This window comes from Bombyx mandarina, chromosome 10 (assembly GCF_030267445.1).
Source record: "Bombyx mandarina strain Sakado chromosome 10, ASM3026744v2".
NCBI lineage: Eukaryota > Metazoa > Arthropoda > Insecta > Lepidoptera > Bombycidae > Bombyx > Bombyx mandarina.
In genome coordinates, this window is record NC_143217.1 from 13,842,013 (window position 1) to 13,859,253 (window position 17,241).

A 17,241-nucleotide genomic window follows, 5' to 3' on the forward strand; every position below is an offset into this window, starting at 1 on the left:
AAAAAAATTAAAGTTTATAATTAACAAATAAAAAATAGCGGTTGATCATAGAGGGATGAAAAATTGAGAGTAACATCAGATTTTTTATTTTAATTCATGACGAATTAAAAATAAAAATGAAAATCTTGCCAAAAAAATTAAAGTTTATAATTAACAAATAAAAAATAGGGGTTGATCGTAGAGGGGTGAAAATTTCAGAGTAATATGTTTTTTTTTATTCTACGTCATGACAAAAATAAAAACAAAATTCTCGCAAAAAAATTTAAAGTTTTTAATTAGCAAATAAAAAATAAGGGTTGATCGTAGAAGGGTGAAAATTGAGGATTGTATGTATTTTTGTATGTTGTATCATAAAAAAATAGAAATTAAAAATTTTGTCTAAAAAATAAAAAAAATAATTTAGGGGTGGACTACCCCTAACATTTAGGGGGATGAAAAATAGATGTTGGCCGATTCTCATAGATATCGGATAAGCACAAAAAATTTCATCAAAATGGGTCAAGCCGTTTCGGAGGTGTATGGCAACGAAAACTGTGACACGAGAATTTTATATATTAGATTAATAAATATTGCGAGCACGAAAAAAAAAAACCATCCCATGGCCTAAGTTGGAAAACAACACAAATTAAAATCAAAATATGTTAAAATCGGTTCAGTAGTTTAGGTGTCCATCGCGGACAAACAACGTGGCACGTAATTTATATATATTAATATTGTACCTGTCTGCAAGTTTAGAACCTCTGTTTAATCGTTACGCTCAATAGGTGCTCGCTGAATGTCTAAGCACATAGATCACGGTCATTTCAAAACCTTATCTTCTTCGAAATCCAACTGTTGTTTGCGGTGGAGCGAGTTTTGGCAGAAAAATAAATTAGTAAGATGAATAGCCCGGCCCTTTATTGCTACTATTATATAGGTTCTTCTGCCCAACTTTAGGATATTATCTTTCATTGTTGCGTCACGACTCGGTGGCATAATGCGCGCCTCCGATATCAGGGGTTGCTGTATCGAGACGGGGCGATTTTATAAAGTCTTCTTCAAAAGTACTATTCAATTTCACTTGCAAAGAATTTGAAGGGCTGTGAATGCTGTTGTTGTTGTGGCAGCGTTCGGCACTCCACCCGAAAAAAAAAAAAAAAAAAAAAAGGTACCGCGCTGGTACATAGGATCCTCACAAGTTGTCTCCACTTGACTCCGTCTTGCGCTTACTTCTAGACATCACTCCAGGTCACGCCGGCAATCCTCATCTCGCTCTCTACGGTGCATCACCAAGTATGTACGGGGCAACCAGGCCTTCTCTTGCCACGCGGTTATCACTCAAACGCAATTGATGCTGCCTTGACTCCGCTGCGCCGTATCCAACGCCATTACCGATACACAATGTCTTGCGCGATGGGGGTTTGGTCATATTTAGTCCAGAGGTCTTTATTAGAGATAGTGATTGGCCAGAATATGCGGAGTATCGACCTTAAGTACTTATTTATAAACACCTGCAGTTGTTTCGTGATTGTCTTGGTCGCTCTCCAGGTCTCATCCAAATAGAAGAACACTTTTGACAATGGAGTCGAACAGGGTCAGCTTGGTCCGACGAGTCATGGCATTTGTCGTGATGATTGATATTAATAGACGAGAGATTAAACAGTAAAAACACTTTTAAATGTTTTATAAAAGAGGGGTCGATAACTTAGCTATAAGTTCGTATGGTTGAGCCTGTTAATATCGTTGGCTAGTATGAGTTTGGTGGCCACTCCACTTGCTTAGTCGCTGTGACGTAACGTCAATGAATAAAATTTTGTTTGGTTGTGTGCTTATTGGGCGCGCGTCATTTGTTTATGCAGTCTGTTGGAAGCCTGAGACGTTACAATAAACGTTCGACTTTAATTGTTCAAAATTAGATTCTATTATAATGGTACTGTTGTTCAAAATCATTTAAATGCTACAATCCAACATTAATACTTAGCAGGTTCTAACCTACATTTTTTTTTTTTTTTTTGGAGTTTACTCCTTTAGAATCGATTTACATATATAGGCCCGGGGTATGAAAATTATGGGGACCAAAATCGTACTAGCATGTCACACGAAATGCGTTATGCGCCTGATTGGCTCCTGATTGCGTGATGCGTGCGCGCGCCAATCAAAATCGTACTAGCATGTCACACGAAATGCGTTATGCGCCTGATTGGCTCCTGATTGCGTGATGCGTGCGCGCGCCAATCAAAATCGTACTAGCATGTCACACGAAATGCGTTATGCGCCTGATTGGCTCCTGATTGCGTGATGCGTGCGCGCGCCAATCAGGAGCCAACGCGCGGCCGCGTTATCGCAGGTGACGCCGGGCTGCTGCGCCGGCAGTCCGCCACAAAGCCTCGTACTGATCGCGCGTTTCTCTCATTATTGTATTTTCATATATTTGTTAGTCGTTTGTTTTGTGTCTCGTTAATTTGTTAATAATCTGTAGTGTATCGTGTTGTCGTAATATAGAACTATTTCTCGTATTGTTTCGTTTAATTTTTTATATCCAGTAAACTCCAGTCGTGCGTCGGAGCGGACACACACACTTTTTTTTTTTTTATTGCTTAGATGGGTGGACGAGCTCAAAGCCCACCTGATATTAAGTGGTTACTGGAGCCCATAGACATCTACAACGTAGACGCGCCACCCACCTTGAGATACAAGTTCTAAAATCTCAGTATAGTTACAACGGCTACCCCACCCTTCAAACCGAAACGCATTACTGCTTCACGGCAGAAATAAGCAGGGCGGTGGTACCTATCCGCGCGGACTCACAAGAGGTCCTACCACCAGTAATTACGCAAATTATAATTTTGCGGGTTTGATTTTTATTACACGATGTTATTCCTTCACCGTGGAAGTCAATCGTGAACATTTGTTGAGTACATATTTCATTAGAAAAATTGGTACCCGCCTGCGGGATTCGAACACCGGTGCATCGCTTCAACACGAATGCACCGGACGTCTTATCCTTTAGGCCACGACGACGACATTTTTTCATTTAGTGTATTCTCGATGCGTCGATGTTGTTTTAAGTGCCATGACCACGGATAGACCACTTTCAGACGCGGTGTGTATCAAGCGTTCGGGCTTGAAGAGCACAATAAACATTAGGATAATGCAATTGTGTCCTTATCAAAGCCAAAGGTAGCATTAACAGTCAAACGTCTAAGAGTTTCGACGTTTGGTGGAACATGAGCTCGTGTGCTCGTCAACATTGGCAGAGGAATAAATAAAAGTACAATTGTATATCTATACTAATATATAAATCTACAGTGGTTTTTACGGATGTTCCGTTATAACTACTGAACCGATTGACTCGAAACTTGGTATTCATGTAGAAAATGCATGTACTTAATGGATAGGCTAATATTTATATGAGTGTTGGACCAGTTACGGGGACGTTAATGATGAGAATCTTTGTGAGGGTGAGAAATAATAATGTTAACTTTAAATGCCCAGCGAAGCGGACGGGTACAACTAGTTTTTTTATAATGGTGGTAGTGCTTTTTGGGAGTTGTACTAACAGGTAATATATAGTTATAGAGCGCGATCGGGCTTCGTTGGTTCAACGTATAATTGAAGTTCGAAGCTCAAGTCTCTAGTAGAGCAACGGCGTTCAAATTTTTTTTTAATTACATACATTCGGCATTCTGGTACTTCTGCTTATCGACATACAAAAGAAAAAGACCTGCTCTTTATACATCTCATAGCCGGCTACAGTTTTGAAAAACCTTTACTTGTCTTCTAATATAAAATTTTCAAACGATTCTGACTGAGACTCTAAAGGCATTCATTTATTATTATTTTTTATTGCTTAGATGGGTAGACGAACTCATAGCCCACCCGGTGTTAAGAGGTTACTGGAGCCCATAGATATCTACAGCGTAAATGCCGTCACCCACCTTGAGATATGAGTTCTAAGGTTTCAGTATAGTTACAACGGCTGCGCCACCCTTCAAAGCGAAACGCATTACTGCTTCACGGCAGAATAAGGCAGGGTGTTGGTACCTACCCATGCGGACTTCACAAGAGGTTCTACCATCAGTATTCACACATTCCAACCATTATAATCTCCGGTAAACATTAAGAAAGCAAGGCAATTGTCTTCTCATTTACCCCAGTAAAAGAAGTAATGTAGGTACAATATATCACAACTTAAGAATTGAAGTGGCTGAACTGAAAATTTTAAGAAAATGAATTTTATACAAAGTGTAAAAAGTTAAAATTTTAAAATTCAAAATTAAATTTAGACTTTAGCCTAGAAAAGGACAACGTGCACTTTCTGTCTCTTTTAAATCTAACGCATACCTTAAAGTTATTAATTAACTTAAAGTATTAAAAATCTAAAATGTTACATTTTTGACGTTTATCAAAAAACAAGAATTATGGATTAAGCCACTTTAATTCTAAAGGTGCGATATTACACACTATTGTTTACGCACTAATGCCGATGTTAAGATAAATTTGTACCCCAAAGAAATATACGGCTCCAACCCAATAACTTAAGATGTTTTATGGCACATCATCCCTTAGGTAAAAACAGCCCTACAGATAAAGGATCAATGTCGACGGCCCAAAGGCTGGGTGGGCTATAAAAAAGAACAATTAACATGCCCCTAATAGGAGGTTAGCGTGTGTGGTTAAACTGTTCGTATGCTGGGAAAGTTTTAACATTTTTTTTGCTCTTATTAATTATTAGCAGTCTTTCGGAAATATAGTGTTGAGTTTTAAGCTTATGAGTGAGTTTTGTTTGTTATTATAATTTTTTGAAAGAATACTGGTTTGCCGAAGGCCTTTCCAGTTTCACCAGGATAGGTGGGCGAGCAAAAGCTCAGCCAGGAGGGGTGGGATTTGCTAACAACTGCCCGAGTGCCTTCGAAGGAGACCTAACAACTCAAGAGCAATTGCTTTGCGAATGAATGTACTACCGGATCGGAATCGCGACCCACTGAGAAGATCCAGCGAAAAACTCAGCGGGCTGGTGCATGGGTTGAGACGACTCTGTCCACGTACCGCCATTTTATACTCTGGCGTTACGGCGTCTACCCTACATTTTTGTGATATTTATCAAAACATTATTTTATAATTTAAAATGATAATCAAAACAATGTTTTAATATTACTAAAGTCGTTATCCACGACATATAAATATGTATTTCAAAAAGCTATGACAACTTACTCTCGTTAACTCAGTCCTTAAGTTCACGACATTCAAGCTGCGTCTTTTCATTTCTGCCCTGGTATATTGAGAAGGTACGCGCCGCACAAAGAGCTTGATAAAATTCCAAAGCAGAAAAGAACATCAATTTATTAATCGAATGAGCCCTTAAAACGAGAATTATCATAAAGTCATCCGTCATATATGATTTGTCTCGTAAAGGTCACAGGTTCAGGGAAAAGAGGTTGTCAAGTAAAATGTTATCAATTTCCTTTGTTCATTTCAATTTTTATATCAAAGGTTTCCTTATCGAGTGTATCTGCGGTGAAAAACGAAGAAAATGTGATATTTTTTTTTTACTTTTTGGTGTTCGAATTATTTAAATTATAATTTAAATGTTTATCGTAATATTAAATGAAAATCATAGAGACAAAAATTTGTGAAGTAATGGAAATATCAAAAGAGGAAACAGATAAAGTTCCTCCGTATGATACGTTGCAATGGACATACATAACACGAGGATGGTTGACAGCAAATTCATACCAAATCTATGCAGCGAAAATATGCAAAATATGCAGCATGATAAGAGAATATGCTAGGTTGACCCTACGTAATGGGGGACAAGGACAAAAATAATTACAGTCACAGAGCATTTTTGATGGACTAACTGATTAAAGTGTCGATACGTACTTAATGGCTTTAGAATCTCCGAATCGTTGTTTGAAAAAAATATGTTGGGAGACAGATAAAGGTTTTTCAAAGCTGTATCTAGTTATAAGATGCCTGAAGAGCAGGTCTTTTTGTTTTGGACGTAGATAAGCAGAAGTACCAGAATGCTGAATGTATCAATTGAGCGGCACTTTTAAATGGGAATGTACGTTTTTTTTTATAGCTTTGATGGGTGGACGAGCTCACAGCCCACCTGGTGTTAAGTGGTTACTGGAGCCCATGGACATCTACAGCGTAAATGCGCCACCCACCTTGAGATACAAGTTCTAAGGTCTCAAGTATAGTTATAACGGCTGCCTCACCCTTCAAACCGAAATGGATTACTGCTTCAAAGCAGGAATAGGCGGGGTGGTAGTACCTACCCGCGTGGACTCACAAGAGGTCCTACCACCAGTGTAGATGTACGTTAGTGTTGCCGTAGAAATATGCAGCATGTAGGTGTCATAGTAGGCTACTCATGCGGAGTCATAACAAGCCATAGTAATCCTAATTATATCACATACATTGGGCATGACCTTTTAAGAATATATTCTTGATTTAATGCAGAAAAAAAAATTCGAAACGATTTCAAAATAAAAAAATTCCGTCGGGGTTATTGCTCGGTAGATGGATGGTCTGAAAGTTGTTGTTCGGAACTTGTATTCATTCAAACGAGGGTATCTTGAAAATGTCGTTAGCGTGATACAGATATGTATTTGTCAAATTTACACACAAACTAAATTAATTAAATAAAAAAAAATCTTACGTTACGGACTTTTTTTCCCGGTTAGGGTACCCCTCCGCATAAGGAACTTCGTTCCAAAACGTGTTAAACAAAATTAAAACAAAGAAATAAATAAAAAATGTTCGTCACGAAACCTGCCAAGCCGAAATCAAGGTAACTCCGATTTCGAGAGAAGCCAGTTTAGTGGAAAACATTCAATTATCCCCGGTTCGATCTGTTCCCGGGTGCGCAGTGAATACCTCGTGGAGGGCAGGTCACCCGGTACCAGATTCGATTTCCGCCCCGACGGTGCCCTCGGCGTTTATTCCGTGTTTCTACCTGCTGCTTCCCGATTTGGAAGCTCCGAGCTTTTTGATTTGGAGCTTTATCGATTGATGGGTACGAAATGAGAATCTGGAAGTAGCGAAAGATCCTTTTGAACTTAAAAAACATTTAACTGAAGATAACACAGTTTCACCTTTTTACATATTTTAGATTGTTTAGATATGTGTGACGACTCTACATAATGAAAATAAGTGAATAAAATAGTCTGGTCAAAGAATAAAAACGAAAATATAAACCGTTCAGAACCTCGAATACTGTTTCTATACTTGAATAAAAATAATTAAATAATAATAATAGATTTAAAAGCTGTTTGTATATAATCTTATTTAACTTGATCTCTATTTATCTATGGCATTGCTCGACATAATTTTCACCAATTTCAAGAAGTCATATTAACGTAGAAACATGCATCAAGGACCGTTGACAGTACAATCATTTTATTATTTTACTCTAATTTAATGTACATTTGCACCTAAACAGTCGAAACACTAAAGCAATCCTCCAATGTAACAGAGCTTTTTGTCTCAAAATGTCCCTTACTCCATTCTAGTTGAGCTTCTATAAGCTTTGGTTATCATTTAATATCAAGTGGTACGAAAGCTCAACGAGGGCAACACTAAAAACGTTAGCTCGAATCAAAATAATAATGTGATTAAAAGATACTCACAATGCGTTTTTTATTTAAAATTATGAATTCTAATTAATTAGAACTCTCATTGTATTTTTTTCGGCTTTTGCGAGTCGTAGAGATAATTAAAACTATTAAAATAAAAGTCGTCCGTGACTACGAAAACCATAGATAATGACGAGCGAAACGTTCGAAATAATAAATCGAAACTAATAAAAGCGAGTTTAACCCGTATTAGTCAAAACATCAATTTTGTGAGTTATTTTGTTATATGGTAACATTCGTGATCAGATTTTAGTTTTCATTCAGATGCATCTATCCTATGTTACTACATCCTATATTTTAATCCATAACGGAAAGCACGAAATGAAATAATTGAATAAAACATTTTTTTTTGTAGAGCAAATTTAATTATTAAACTACGTCAAAACGAAAAATCCAGGAAAAAAAATTCCCAAAAGCATTTTACGAAACCGAATTTTGAATATTTCCTTAAAAAGTAATATTTTCTCTATTACACTGACAATAGAGTATACATTCCGTTGTATAGATTGGTTTATACGACTCTACGTGGTCACGTTTCGGCTCGACTGGCCAGTAAATCGAGTGAATGACGCGTGGCCAGCCCATCACTGCACATTCAGTGCATTCGCTACACACACACATTAGTGTTCACGAATGCTTTTCCCGTTTATTTGACGAGTCTTGTGAGTATTGAGCTAAGAATTTTAAAACAGTATCTTAATTCCTTACTCGCCTAAGCCCGTCGCTCTAGAATTCGTTTTCAGAGATCGTTTTTGCCCCGTCTGGATCTGACGTGAATACCTCTCCTAAAGTGCTATGACGTGTTTTCCTGCAGAAGGCGCCATAACACAGTCCTGTACGAGGAGTAGTGGCCTTGTATCTTTACAATTGCTGGTGTCAATTTATACATAATATGTGCTGGTTGAAGGATAGCTCAGCCGGTGTACCCTTGTTTTTGTGAGAGTCAAATAAGCAAAAGGCCCTACTGACGGTAACTGGCGTCACTCATGGTTATTAGTAATGCTAAGGGCACAACTACATCGTCTGTCCCTGAAGTGTATATTCCGTTTGACAAATGAAATTTTAATTGTGTTAAATCAACACCGTGGAGATGGAGTTCGTTCTAAAGTTAATTCAAACTTATTTCGAGACCTTAATCCTAAGGCAAATGGCGCTATTCACTTAGTAACAGCTATAATCCTGATAAGCTATAATCTTGATAAGCTATAATCTTGTTAAGCTCTAATCCTGCCCGACAAAGCACTATTGATATTATTTAATAGGCATATGTTTCTAATACGGAGCCAAAGCCAAACATCACCCTTTACCAGTCGCACACGTAATATTACTAACACATACACGCCGAGCTTAAAGAGGAGTGTCAAAGGGCAGGAGACCCTTAATTTCGATACCTGATGTAAGGGATAATCTAATTTCTCTGTTCCGTTTTAGACTTGTCAATAGTCAACCTAGGGTCGGGCCATTTGAAAATTGAAATTTGAATAAGGCTATTTCAGAACGAGCTGTGTCTACATTTAAGGTTGCCGCGTTAATACGCAGTTCATATCCTGAAGATAATCGAATCTGTGATAACGATAACTAAAGAGTATTTGAAATGTCAAAGTTGTGGCGGGTAGCCATCATGCAACGCAAGATATTTGACAGATGCCTGAATCTCGCTTACGACATTTTCAAGATAAGCTTGCATACATACAAGTTCCGAACAACAACATTCGGACGGTCGGTCTACGTTACAATTTCACCCGCTCGATGGAAGGTATTCCCTCCGTCGTTAATTTCTCCAAAAAAATAATATAATGACAATAAAAAACACGAGATAAAACCGCTAAAGTTATTTTAATTATAATATAACCCATAAATAAAAAAGTTCTATAAGTGCGTGAAGAAATATATTTATTTATTTATTACATATACATATTCATGTAAAATTTACATTGGCGGACTTAATGCCTAAGGCATTATCTACCAGTCAACCAAAGGTAGTGCAGAGTAAATAGTGGTAGGTGCAATGAAATTTATATTAAGTTACGAATACATACAAAAAAAGTATATATACATATATACAAAATCACATATACATATACATACATATATACACACATACATACATATAATAGATTATACAGTATTAAGAGGAATATATTAATAAATTATATACGTCGTTTACAAATATAAACCTCGTTTTTTTTTCCAATTAATAAATACTCAGCGCTGTGCAGGGAATGATACGACGACGTGATACTACATATTATTATATAGAAACAGATGCGTTTATTGAAAGTAAATACTACACGTGGTCGAATGGTTCATAATTGTTAATTTATCGTAAATAATGTGAAGTTCCAACTCGGTCAGTTGAACGGTATGTGTATTACGAACAACCAAATTATGGATTTGCTGAAATGAAAACCATTCTGATGAATCCTTTGTGATCTGACCGCGAAAATGGTAAATATTTGGAACTGAAATTTAGGAAACAAATAATTATAAAAGATACTGGTGGTAGGACCTCTTGTGAGTCCGCACGGGTAGGTACCACCGCCCCGCCTATTTCTGCCGTGAAGCAGTAATGCGTTTCGGTTTGAAGGGTGGGGCAGCCGTTGTGACTATACTGAGACCTTAGAACTATATCTCAAGGTGTGTGGCGCATTTACGTTGTAGATGTCTATGGGCTCCAGTAACCACTTAATATCAGGTGGGCTTTGAGCTCGTCCACCCATCTAAGCAATAAAAAAAAAAAAGATCTTATCGGATTTTTTATTCATGTTTGTCGATATGCCAATTGTTGCAAATTCGTATAGTATATTTATTATATCTACTTATAAATATCGTAGCGAGAGTAATGAGCTTTCGCAGGTCTTTTTTGAGGTAACATAATCACTAAAACGGAAACGATAAGCTCAATATCTAAGTTAAGGGTTCTATGTTAAGTTATTTTCATTACAGCGATTATTTCTTCAGTGCGGAATCGGTATTAAAATCTTCAAAATTAACCACTAGAGTCTGAGTGGAAATTATAATTTTTTATTGCATATATCTTAGTAGCGTTCGCTGTCGCTAGTCAAAGCGTCTGATAGAGTGCATTTGTTTCGAATATGCTATGGCTAAGATCATGAGGCAGGCACCGAATATCCTTAAAAAATACACACCTTTTAATTTTATTGCTTACCGGAGCTCATAGACATCTACAACAGAAATGCTGCCACTTACCTTGAGATATGAGTTCTAAGGTCACAGTTTTACAGTACAATGGCAAAAATAGGCAGAATGATGGTACCCGTGTGAGCCCATAAGACGTCCTACCACCAGTAATTAAGCAAATAGATTTTTATTTTATTTTTATTACATGATGCTATGCGTGGCGTAGGCACATGACTCTCAAATGTTTAATCTGTGCCGTAATCTGCACCAAATATTAAATGTCGACTCTACACTTTGTTTACTTATTGTATAGAGTCGTATGGTAAAATAGATTACTCCTCTTACCTAATGAAGACATTCTATCTTTGTACTTTAAAATAAACGGTTACATCTCTATCGGTTTTTACAATTAAATAACTCAGTACAGAACATTATTCCTTCACTGTGGATGTCAATCATGAACATTTGTTAAGTACGTAATTCGTTTTAAATTGGTACCGGCTTGCAAGATTTGAGCACCGGTGAGCGCTTAATACAAATGCACCGGTCGTCTTATCTTTAGGCCATGACAACTTCGAATGTTCGAATCATGGATTCATACAAAATTTCCATGAGGAAGAAATGGCATCTTAACTAATGACTTTCTATCTAGTGGGCAGTAGCTTGTCTGTGCCCCATCTAGGAGCGGCGGTTACCACTTACCATCAGATTGAACGTATGATCGTCTGCCCACAAAGGCACAAAAAAAAGTTACTAATATTTTTTTAGTGTAAAAGTAATTCTTTTAAATATGTACAAAATTACTCGCGAAGAGTTTTACATTTTACAGTAGTATTTCTCCAAGTACCTTTAAACGAGCTCTCTTGAATTATGTATATCCCCTCTGAATGTATTGAGATCGAGATGTATCACCGATTTAGACTCAAACGAACATCGGAGCACGTGTACTTCTTAGCGATCATCCCTTTCTAACCCGAACGAAACAATAGAGACGAAACTCAACACTCAATAGGTGACCTATTACGGGAGTCCTTCGCAATTTTCTTTCACGAATATTGTCGTATTCGATTATCGAATTTGTTGTCAATTCTCTTTGAAATTTAAAATATCGTGCGGTGAGACCCGGGGCAGGGCGGGGCTGGTCCACGCATGCGTACGAAATACGACCCCGTTGAGATACGACACCCGTAATTCTACGAATGATTGCTCGTTGAGAATTTAATTTGTATGTGCTTATAAAACGTGTTTTGTTAGATCGAGATCAGAACACGCTTATTTAAATTATACGAAATTTTAATTATAATGGTTAGAAGCGAGCCGCATGATGGTAGCTTTACTTGGATTTTCAATTGCGTCAGTTAAATAGGAAAACACAACAAAATTAGTGAATTATTTTGTTGACTATTTAAACGGTAGAGTGATTATAACTAAATTAAATACCAGTAAAAAAAGTATACCAAAAAAACCTACCAGTAAAAGTCCCGGGAAAAATGGTAGTTTTTTTCTCGCTTTCTCTGACAACACAGGCAGTACGCGTCAGTCGTCGGCCGACAGCGGCGCGCGTCGGAGGTGCCATGCTACACAGATGACGCTAGATACAACGTTCACGCGCGCGAAATGATTTTGGACCTCCAGAACTACTACTCATCGTGTGGATTTCTAGAAAACAAAGTGAAAGTGGGTGTTTATTTTTGAAAAAAAAAAACAAGATTAGAGAATAATTTATTTAGGATATTTCTTATGAGTTTCCGGAGAACATGTTCGCTATTAGTAATGTCGTGTTTGTAATTTTATAGTGACTATCGGTAAGTTTTGTTTACATTAATTAATTATTTTGCTTACGAATCATGTTTAATTAATTTAAAAAAATGTATTTTGGGATATCTATTTTTTACAATAGAGTGAAAAAAAATTAGAAACTGCTTTTGTATTATTAAAAAAAAACTACATTAAACAAGTACTTCTGTAAATGAGATCTGAGTAACTCTTAGTAGTAATACTTAGTCAATGAAATCATTTACTTAGCGCCAATTTATTAATAAAACTGCTCTCTCGTAATGTACTTTTAAGCAGGCAGGTGGCGGCTTGGCTCTGCCACTAGCATTGCTGAAGTCCACGGGCGACTGTAACCACTGACCATCAGGTGGACCGTATGCTCGTCTGCCTACAAGGACAATAAAAAAATAAAAAAAGCTTCTCTTGTATTTATTAAACTTTTATCTAAATTTTTGTAGATTTTAACAAACATAATTGAATTTCCGTTTCCATCAGACTTGTAACTTTATTTAAAAGCGAACATCAAAAGTAAATTTAAATATATATTGAAAGCTAACTTTATTCAATGAAATTGAAGCAAAAAATGCTGCTCGAAAAAAGTTCTAAGCAAAGCTGAAATCTTACTATATATATACAGCTTTGAATATCACAGTGACTCTACACGAGGTGCGCCAGAAAAGCCGTAGCAATTATACTACAAGTTGCGTAGCAATTAGTGCTACGTCGTAGCGATTTCGCTCGCTACGTTACGTAATTATGGGCGTTTAGAAGGAAGAGAAGATGCGGTTATAGACTTAGAAGTCACATTGTTAGAAGGAAATATGAATATACACAGAAAAATCTGGATTCCTTAATAGAATAACTTATTTACTATTTGTTAATGTTTGTTGCATCGAGCATACGGCCCCCTGATGGTGAGTGGTTACCGTCGCCCATGGACTTCAGCAATGCCAGGGGAGGAGCCAAGCCGCTGCCTGCCATTAAGTACTCTCCACTATTAATACAATAAATTTAATTTTTACGTCTGACTGTTGACTACCTTGATTAATTAGCTGGTCTGACTTTCTCGACACTATCGATACTCTAGAACTCGAGCTCAGGTCCTGGTGGTCGTCAACATTTTCGTTAGAGATACTCTCTATTCGGGATCTCGTTTTATTTAGCGTAAAGGATGAGGTTGCTTGGTTTATTCACGTTAAGCAACACGATCGTACCGGCTCAAACCTCACGACCCTTTCTGTGGAAATATTTAGCACGTCCTCATAAATGTCTTCCTCGATGAAGGAATAACACGTGTAGTTAAAGTCAAACGTATTGAAAGTTCGCACCGATAGGTAGCAGTAACCTATTTCTGCCGTGAAGCAGCCTTGCGATCCGTTGAGAAGCTGAAACATCCGAACTTTAACACAATTCAGACCATCATCATCGACCTCATGGCAGGCGATGGCAAGCAAGTTGTTTAGTCCATGAGTCACGGTAGTCACTTAATATAATATGAATTGGGGCTCATTAATCTAATGCAATAAAAAAGTGTCTAAGGAAGTTTACCCAACAAATTTGAAAATTACATTTATTACATGTCTGCACAAAATGAACTAGTTAATATTGTTAATATTTATTATAATATCACTGCTTCAAGCACAATAATAAAAATCTATCTCTTCAGTGGCGTGTCATATCAATATCGGCCATGTTCTGGCCGGGGACTAATCTAAGTGCCGCTACGGTGCTACGTTGTAGTTCTTGACGTGGTTGAGTTACGTAGTGGTGGGCTACAAGGTTTTTAAAGCTTTCAAGCTCGATATTAAATATTTTTAAATGATAATTTATTATGAGAAATCAGTTATTTGAATTTTTTATACTTTTGTTTTTTTTATTTATTTTATTGTGCATCAATTCATATTGTTTAAGGATTGTTTTACTAGGCGACTTTTTTATTATCTGATGATAAGCTTAACATCAAACCGGCCGTGAGCTTATATAAAAAACTAAAAGCTTTTATGAGCGTTAGAATATTTAATAAAAATTTAAGCCACAAAAAAGATATAAGGGATCATTTCGGAATTGCAATAGTAGTCTCAAATGCATTAAAATATTTGCTATGGATTATTTAAAAGTTCTTATTAAAGCGCATAGCTATCGCAGCTTACTTCTGGACTAGCTTTCAAGGATTCGCCTTTTTAATGAATTTGAAGACTTTAAACATATTTTTTCCGACTTATCTGCGCTGAAAATTAAATCGTCATTATTTTATTTATCATACGTACAAATGTCAAAAATGACAAAATCGATTAGTCAAAAATCTGACTACATATATTTAGATATGACTAGTTCGTGTAGGTACGCGTAGGTACATTGCAAGTGCTATTGCTTTGCGGCAAGACATAACGAACAACAGACAGAACGCTAGCAATATAGCGTATGAATTTTATAATGTTTAGAGCTTGTAATGTGTAGAGGATCTCTTATAATGTGTAGATAGCTAATGTTTAGAGAACTTTGATTAACCGTCAAGTCTGTATTTGTAGAATTTACTGGAATTGCTATGCCGCTCTGTCTCTATACAGTTTGAGCGCAACATATTTCAGATGTTCAATTGAAAATACTCGCTGAATTGGTAATTTCAAATTGCTTGTAATTTAATATGTAATGTGGTCGAGTTCCAAATTGAAATTTTCAAATCCAAATAATTTGATTCAAATTAAAGGCCATTAAAATACTTGAATATCAGTAGATGTTATATCTACCGCAGGTTCTAAAAACTAGGTATCAGACAGACCAAAGCAAGTAGAAATTACAAAGGGACTACCACTGGCCCTCCTGAGACGAGAGATAATAGTCTCAATTGGATTTCGATAAGGTGCCCATGATTGGTTTGCGGTAGAAATAGGTAGGACAAAGAAGGAGAATTTATAAGATTTTAAAGGTACAACGTCAAAGCACATTCAATTGGAAAATTTTAAGCATCTAAGTAGCTTATTACCTGATCCAAGTTAGCTCTTCCAACTTATATAAATACATTTCATTAAATAGTTGATAAAAATCAAAACAAACGATTTCAAATTTAGGAATACAGATAAATAAGACAATGAAATGATTTGCAGCGAACAATTCCCACTTCCTCCTCAAGAACACTTGGGCTTAATTATTCCCACAATTGCTAAAATTATCGAACCCGATTCATGAAAATGATGAATATTAAAATTAATCTTCGAACTTTAATCACCGATCATAATTATTGATGCGTAAATCATCTCAAATTAGATTCGATTAGAGTACCTTCGAATTAGAGTGGTGTGAACTAGAGTGCTACCGCTAACAGAAGAAGTTTTCATGAGGCTTTGAAGTAATCGTGGCTTAATGGATAAGACGTCCGGTGCGTTCGTATGTAGCAATGCACCGGTGTTCGTATCTCGCAGGCGGGTACCAATTTTTCTAATGAAATACGTACTTAACAAGTCGTCACGATTGACTTCCACGGTGAAGGAATAACATCGTGTAATAAAAATCAAACCCGCAAAATTATAGTTTGCGTAATTGCTGGTGGTAGGACCTACTGAGTGCGCATCGATAGGTACCACCATCCTGTCTATTTCTGCCGTGAAGTAATAATGCGTTTCAGTTTGAAGGATGGGCGAGCCGTTGCCCTGTTACAACTGAGACTAAGAACTGATATCTCAAGGTGTGGATGGCATTAATGTAGTTGATGTCTATGAGCATCGGTGATTACTTTACACCAGTGGACCTTGAGTTCGTCAACCTATTTTAGCAACAATAAACTTTCGTGTTAAAAATACACAATTCAGGTCAATCTTTAGAACATTTCATCTCATAATTACAAGAAATGGAACGGAATTTTTCAATAGAGATGGATATGTGAACTTTGTGCCACAGCCTCAGTACCGACTGCATTGAGATACTCAGCTCAGTAATTATTGCATTCTTTATGGTAAATTTTTGGGGATTGTTTTCCTTCTTTAGTGCTTTTATTTCAGATTAATTGAGTTAAATTCTCAAAATTATGCACGTGTTCAATGTGATCATTGATTCGAACTCTTAAAGAAACAAAGGTTACGCATAAAAAGCCACCAAATGACGATTATTAATTTTAGTAATAAATAAGACAAGATAATACTTAGACTTCGAACTCCGAAGGTTTTGACTTCGATCTTAAAATCGAACCTGAAAACCGTGGCGCACTAAGGCTCACAAACCATTAAGTTGCAAGGATGTTAAATGTTATATCAAAAATCGATCTACTGAAAGTTTTAAATAAAAAGGCTTTAAATAAAAAATAGTGTTTACTCGAAGTTTAATCGATCCGTTTTTTATTTATTTTTATTTTTTTATTGCTTAAATGTGTGGACGAGTTCACAGCCCACCTGGTGTTAAGTGGTTACTGGAGCCCGTAGACATCTACAACGTCAATGCGCCACACACCTTGAGATATAGTTCTAAGGTCTCAGCATTAACACATTGTCTTTATGGAAGACAGACGGCAGACCCACCGTTAAGTTAGACCCAGCATTAAGAGGTCATCAGGTGCAGACTACAAAGAGAAGTCGTTGTACTAATCGAATATCGACAAAATTTTAAGTGAGGTATATACAATACGATGTACTTCTGAATAATCGAGGTAGCGAGTCCGTTCAAGTAGAAAACGTAGTCTTAATAAGTATATAAGTATAATATAATACAACAA

General features: G+C 36.7%; 1 protein-coding gene across 12 annotated transcripts in view; it reads left to right on the plus strand.

Annotated features, from left to right (window-relative positions):
- Positions 1 to 17,241, plus strand: part of mmd (disintegrin and metalloproteinase domain-containing protein mind-meld) — a 937,314-nt gene that overhangs the window by 98,031 nt on the left and 822,042 nt on the right. The window contains exon 1 of one of the 12 annotated variants that reach the window (XM_089730678.1): positions 12,296 to 12,568. The exons of the other annotated variants lie outside the window; for them this stretch is intronic. The gene's annotated coding sequence lies outside the window, so the exon portion shown is untranslated. Of the gene's footprint in view, positions 1 to 12,295; positions 12,569 to 17,241 lie in introns of those variants that run through there. 12 annotated transcript variants of the gene reach the window in all.